The sequence below is a fragment of the Falco rusticolus genome, chromosome 2 (assembly GCF_015220075.1).
Source record: "Falco rusticolus isolate bFalRus1 chromosome 2, bFalRus1.pri, whole genome shotgun sequence".
In the NCBI taxonomy this organism is placed as follows: Eukaryota; Metazoa; Chordata; class Aves; order Falconiformes; family Falconidae; genus Falco; species Falco rusticolus.
In genome coordinates this window covers 82,864,569-82,871,460 of record NC_051188.1, presented here as the reverse complement: position 1 = coordinate 82,871,460, position 6,892 = coordinate 82,864,569, and positions in this window count along the sequence as shown.

Sequence of the window (6,892 nt, the reverse complement as noted above, 5' to 3'; positions counted from 1 at the left end):
TCTATCTGTTGGGTGGCTTCTTCATAGTATGGAAAGGCTGGTGAGGTTCATGGTAGGGAAAGGCTGGCGAGTTTTCCTTGTCATGCTTTGAAAGGAGGCCTGAATGTCCTTGGTCTGATAGAATTTAGAGTGTGTTTAATTTCCATGTCGCTGAAATAAAATAGTATTTGTTTTAGAGATTTTGTGAAATACTGTTGTTGTTTTCTAGGCTGACCTTTAGAGGCTCTGTATTGCCGTGGCAGTATGTTGCTATGGGGATCAACTCACATGGGTGAAAGCACAAACCAGTACATAAAGATATACTGGTGCTTTATGCTGCACATATTCAATGGTGCTGTAAATTGGAAACTGCTCCCAGAAATCTGGTAGACTGACTCATAAACACATAGGGAGAGCCTGCTTCAACTTAAATCCTTTTTTTCCTATATTTTCCCGTATTGTTTGGTGAGGGCAACTTTTTCGTAAGTTAGTCACTTATTTTCAGTTTCCTCTAGCAAATCTAACTTGAAGCAAACTGAGGATGAGTCGTGGAGGAGTTAGATTAAGTCAAGGGTTTAAGCTATACATATCTACGATGCAATCAGTAGATATGTATAGAAGTTCTTCTCTTTTTTTTAATTTTTTTCTTGTTTTTTGTATTTTTATATCACCTGTAAGTTAAAAGTATGTCAGTGGTTAATTCCTCCTGGAGAAATCCAATACAAATTCAGAAATACTTTGCTGTCGGACAGATGGCTGAAAGGAAATGATTAATCTACTAACCTTGGATTTAGGAGATATGGATTTGAGTCCCTGCTTGCTGCAGATTTTCCATGTGACACTGATGCATAAATATCCTAGAATATGGCACTAGCCTCTGTGCCTGAGTTCGCAGACTGTAAAATAGCATCACCCTGTCTCTCAGGGCGAGGTGAGAAGAATGAAGGCACATGGCCTCAGCTGGGTAATCCTGGCTTCTTTACAAGGAAGGCTGCAGGTCAACAGCAGCAGGGTGAGCAGAAGATGCCTGGGGCAGTACCTGAAGTGTGCACGGGAGAGAAGCTGATGGCAAAATACTTGGTTACAGTTCTGGAGTGGTGTAGACATACATTACAAACCAGGGCTGTTGGATGCTGTGAGGATGGGTACCATACAAGCACCTGGCAAAAGCAAGGCTCTTTTCAGGAAGTTATAACATAATTTGCAATTGCTCATGCTGATGCAGATTTTTCTATAGTTTCACATCTTGAGGCCACGTCTGTTCTGTATGGGCATAGTCAGCACCAGTGACCATCTCCCAAGGGAGTGTCTGAACTGGAATGCAGCCATCCTGAAAGACAAAACATCATTAGAAGGTTATCTGAAGAAAACAGGCACGTGCTCCTAATACCCCTACCTGTTCTCTTTCTCCAGCCCATATCTCATATGCAAGCTCTTTTATACGGACCGAAATATTTATCAGTTCCTCAACTATTCTGAAGGACAGACCCAATATTTGCCAAAAAGCTGTCCCCTTCTTTGGTACCCTACATGCAACATGAGACACACCATAGGCTGGTTATAGGCACCACATCTACTCTTCCAACATCACCACACAACTCAAATTCACAAGTCCCACAGAAGGAGTCTTTGAATGTGGGGCATACTTGTTAAACACATGTAATGACCCCTCTAGTGACGCATCTATAGGGGAGAACAGTTCCTGTTTGTTGCTATGCATGCTGTCTTCAGACCAACCTAAAAAGCAGAGACAAAGGCACACAAACCCAGTATTCCACATAGTACCTCACATATCTTCCATGAAAGCACTCTCCCCCCTGAATCACGGCTTCTCTCTGCCTTTTTGATGAAAAATCCATCATCAAAAGTATTTATTTGTTTTAAGTGAATCCAGAAACCAAGTCTCCGAGCTGCTGTCTTTTGCAATTTCCTGAGCCAGCCCCACTTCTCTACACAATTCATCATCGCTTTCTTTGTGCTCTGCCTGCTCTACCCCCAATAAACATTCAAAGACACTGAGTACAGGCCTTAAAAGTACACAAGCCTGCACATGGCTGTCTCTACACATCCTGAGGCTGTATAGGCTGAATTCTCTAGGATTTGGAGCTTGGGGGAGGAATGCATCCAGCAGACATGTCACGGGAAGGGGCTGTGAGAGGTATTGGCAGGGTTGAATATAAAGGCTGGTATGTTGGAGAGAAAAATCACAAACATTCCCCAGCAACTGGGATCATGGTCCATCTCCAAGAAGGGCTTCACATCTGGGAAGAAACTGCCTGTGGGTAATTGGGTTTGCTAGAGTTGCCTCTCTAATTAATAAGTGATTTGACTTGGAGATTGGAAATAATAGTTGAAATGATGGCATAAGCACAGGGGCATTGGGGCTGGTGCTGCTGTAGTATTAAGAAAGGACTTTACTGCACAGCCTAATGACACTATATGGCAGTTTGAGGAATGTGAAGTTGTTTGCCCAGGAGACCAACAATGTGATAATATTGGCATATAACCTTCTAGTATTTGAGTAATTAGTTGCTTAGCTACTTTGGATAGGTCATTATTTTGCAAACTGGAAACATTTGCAAGTGGTGATATTTTCCTCGGTATGGTGAAAGAGCTAAACCTATTCTGGCAGTGTTCAACTCCTAGAAATATATATGCATAAATTGTTTCTAATGAGACCATCTGCCTTTTATAGCCCCTTTGGAACTAAATAGTACCCAAAGACCACTCTGTCTTTTAGATATCTGTGGTCAGAAAGGCTGCTCCTGGCAATAACTGTATATAGTTTTTTGCAGAGAGGCTTTTTGATTCCTACATTTCAAGACGTGTTTGTGTGTGTATGTGTGTGCACACGTGCATGATACTGCTTATATTTGTTAAAATTATTAGAAATCACTGGCCCAGATGTCTTAACAGATAGCAGCTGGTAACTCATCTACTAACTTAGTATTTTCAAAGGTAACAGAAAGTCCGATCTTTCACTTACAGGGCTGGGGGGAGCTTTGCAAATCTTCTTCACCATGTCGGTATCTTCCTGTACGTGCAACTGCATAGTACTATTTTAAAGGAATAGCCTCAATTTAAAATCACTGCTGAGTCACCCAGACTCAGCATCTCAAGCTGAAGCACTCAAATTTTGACCCTCGTACAAAAACTGTGCGATGTGCAGGGCACTGTGTACTCACAGCTCCCACTGAACTCAGCCTGTCCCCCTGCAGGTGGGACACACACAGGGGCTCGGCACCTCTCCGTCTCCAAGCAGCAATCGTCCTGCTGCCCACATCAGGCCTAGGGAACAAGTTTCTTCTTTTACTTGTGTTTATAACCATACACCAATTACTACAAAAATAATATGGTAACCTGTAATTCAGCGCTTGCCTCCTCCTCACCTTCTCCTGGCTGGAGCACAGCAAGTGAGGATAGAGGAGTCAGGTGCTTTTCTTCACAACTAGTTTTCAGTTAAATCCCCTTTCAAGTCCTCCTGCAGCAACACAGACCTTTAAAAAGCTTCCACTGAATGTTTGTTTGTTTGTTGTTTCACTCTGTGACCACGTGGATGTATTGGCATTAGTCTGAGGCTTCATAAAGTCATACTGCCTGTGGTTTCTCTCTAAATAGTCCCTGTGGTTTCTGTCTGAGGAGACGGCCTTAGGTCTGCCCAGGGCAGAGCAAACCTGTCCCACAGCGTTACAGGCAGCACCAAGGAGCACTGGTACTGGTGCAACAGTGACACACCGCTGTCACCTGGGTGTGTAAAAATAGGCACTTTTGTCCTGGTGACTTGAACGTGTGCAGCATCGGCTCTGCTTGCCCCAGGGAGGTGTCTCCCTCCTCTCGCGCAGCCTCACGCCCACAGCATGTCGCCTGTGCCACCTGTGTCCCTCGTCCCGCTCCCATCATGGCGGCAGGCCCTGCCACACGCACAGGCACCCGGTGGCACTGCCGTCCAATTGCAGCACCATGCTGCCCAGCCAGCCAGTCACAATACCACGCACACCTCAGAGCGGACCAGTCAGGGTCAGCAGCGGGCAGGGGAGGCAAGGCTGGCAGGCAGGTTATCATGGCACCTGCCCCAGTGTGGCAGGGACTGGGGGCTGGGTCCCCTGGCAACGCGTGAGGCCAGATGGAGGCCTGGCCTCTGGCCCTGCCCTGACTGCAGCTGGGCATACTGGGCGCGCTGGGTACACTGGACACACTGGTGAGCAAGCAGTGTTCGCTTAGTGAAATATCTGGTGAAGGAGGTGGCACACTGGGCCTGTGCAAGGGAGAGGAGGAGGCACATGGGCCGCAAGGCAGGGACACAGTGCTGCCACTGCCGGGGCACCCGGCTATTGAATGGGGAGGTCACCCAGGGACTGGCTGCCTTGAGGCAGGTCTGCAAACCTCTCCTCCCTGAGGAGGCCCTTCCCCGAAGTGAGCAGCTCCAGCCCCTCCAGAGCCCTCAGGCAGACGCGTAGCCTGGACAAGCCCACAGTCAGGCACACCGGGCTTGGAGGGGCCAGGGAGTGGCAGCAAGTGAAGCCAGGCAGCTAACCTTCACCTCACCCCAGGGAGAACAGTAGGAAAAGGGCAAAAGGAGCCAGAAAACCTAGTGTAGGCACAGCCTTGAGCCTGTTTCAAGATTAGCTCAACTAAAAGCCATCGGTGCCCCTAGGACAACTCACGGGAGGGGTTTTTCAGGGCATACCTGGTAGGTGACCAGCCCTGAGGCAGGCAGATGTTTCCGTGATACTCTGTCTTGAATTAAATATTATCTGCCAGGTCATGTTAATTAACATTCCATCTGTCATAACACAGCAGGGTAGTGAGCTGAGGGGGGGAGGATAAACACTTTCCTATTCGCTACCTGCTGTTAATTGGTGGAGGAATTAAATAATAAAAAAAGGCTGCACTCTTTTTAAGGGTTGGTGAATCAGTTCTTTGTGGTAACTCTGCTGCTTTGGGTGAATCTAGGGTCTCAACTATATCCAGCATTAATCCAGAACTTTAGTCAATGAACCTAGTCCATATTCTCGTCTTAATTACAGCCTGACAGTAGCCGTGCTTCGTACAGCTCAGGACAAATGCACATTCAGGAGGCTTAGGGTTGTTATTTTTTCAGTCATCATCTCTACACCCCAGGAAAAAAAATGTCTCCCTTTGAAATCTCACTTGCCCTATTTCCTCTCAGAGGAAAGTTTTTCTGGGAAGTTTGATAAAACTCCTTTGGTGTTTTTAGAGCTGTAGTGCTTTGAAATGTATCTGAACTTTCCTTTAGAGAACTTTTTCTTTTTTTTCCCTTTTGCCCTTCTCAGCTCAAACACACTGCACAATTGCTTGGCCTTGTTGTGTACCTGTCTGAGGTAGGTTAACTAGCATAATAAGAATATCGACAAGTTAGTGTCTTGTCCTATTTTTTTTAATATGGTGAAATCCTGTTTCCTTTTCTTATCTGAAGCATCCAGTAGTCACCACAGACTGTGATGTTTTAACTTACTTTACAGATAAGTATTTGTACACCCCATTGCAAGGGATAATATAACACATGGGAGTTCTTATAAGGTAAGTAGCTCTGCACCAAGTGTGTCCACCGCCACAGCCATGCCAGTTGTGAGAGAGAGTTAGTGTGATCCTGCCTCATGCAGGCATATTCACATCACGCTAACCAGTCATGGCTAACTGCTGAAGCTACTTGTTTTGCTCTTTAGCAGGGCTGTTTTTGTAGTTTTATCCAACAAGCTTTACCGCTACATCTGCATTCACACTGGAAGAGCTTTGCTGCTACAGAGCAGTGGTAGTACCCTACCTACAAAGCACCCCGATGCAGATACCATGTGACTTAGCACTAAGAGACAGCTCTGACAAAGAGCTTGGTCCCTGTTAGTCTTTGTTCCTGTGATAATGGGATTTTCAAGATACGGGGAGTGGGGAGACTGTTTACTTTTTTTTTTATTTAATGGCTGGACTTGGTTTTGGTATTGTTTCCAGTGAAACACACTTTAAAGCAGAACTTTGTTCTTTTCTTGATGAGTTTGTTTGCAAATATAGAGTCTCTATCAGCAGGCCAGGTCTTCTGCAAATATGTGACTTGGTGTGGTTAAAGACCATCCATACACAAATGTTACCATCTGGTTTGTAAACCACAGCCCTGGGATCAGAGGGGGACTTCCCTTGCAGCTTTTGTCAGAGCTCCAAGACACCTTCCTCTGGACTAGGTCACAGCTCTGAGCTGTAGTAATGTCATTACACATCTTTGTGCATTTCAGTAAAAACAAGCAGAAGTTCACATCTTGATCAAGGAAAGAAAGCAGCTGTTACATTAAATCAACATGAGCAAATTGCTTCTGTTGCATTGAGAATGATGTGGCCAGCATCACATGAATGAAATGCTATGTGCATGAAAGGACATTCAACCACAGGCAGGAAAAATAAAAGTTCAAAAGAAAATGCAAGGCATAGGCAGAGCAGGGTCTGCAGAACTGGGTGATCAGAGAAGGACAGCAGGTGAGGAGCAGGGATGAATCTGTGGGAAGTCCAAGAGCATGCGGGGTTTAGTCCCTTTCATTGTAATTGTAATTCACTCCTGTGACAGATCCCCTGGAGAAGCAGGAGAAGTGACAAGACAAATGGCTACATTCATTTTCATAGGTTTGGGCACTGAAGGGCAGAATCCGAATTTGCAGAGTAGTTGCTGTCTTGTGGTATTTTGCAGGGTAGGGGTACCAGTAGGAATTTTTCTCCTTATCACCTCCAACATGAGGTGGACTCACCAGAAAATACCAGAGTGTGACTAATATCAGAGGTGGACAAAGTAGTTACATTTTAGAAGACGTCTTCTTTGTGCTGCTGTGTATCATGTCCGTAATGAATCTGAGAGGTTGATTACAAATGCCCTTGACTAGCAGGTTGATTCTGGACATACACTTCTGGCCAT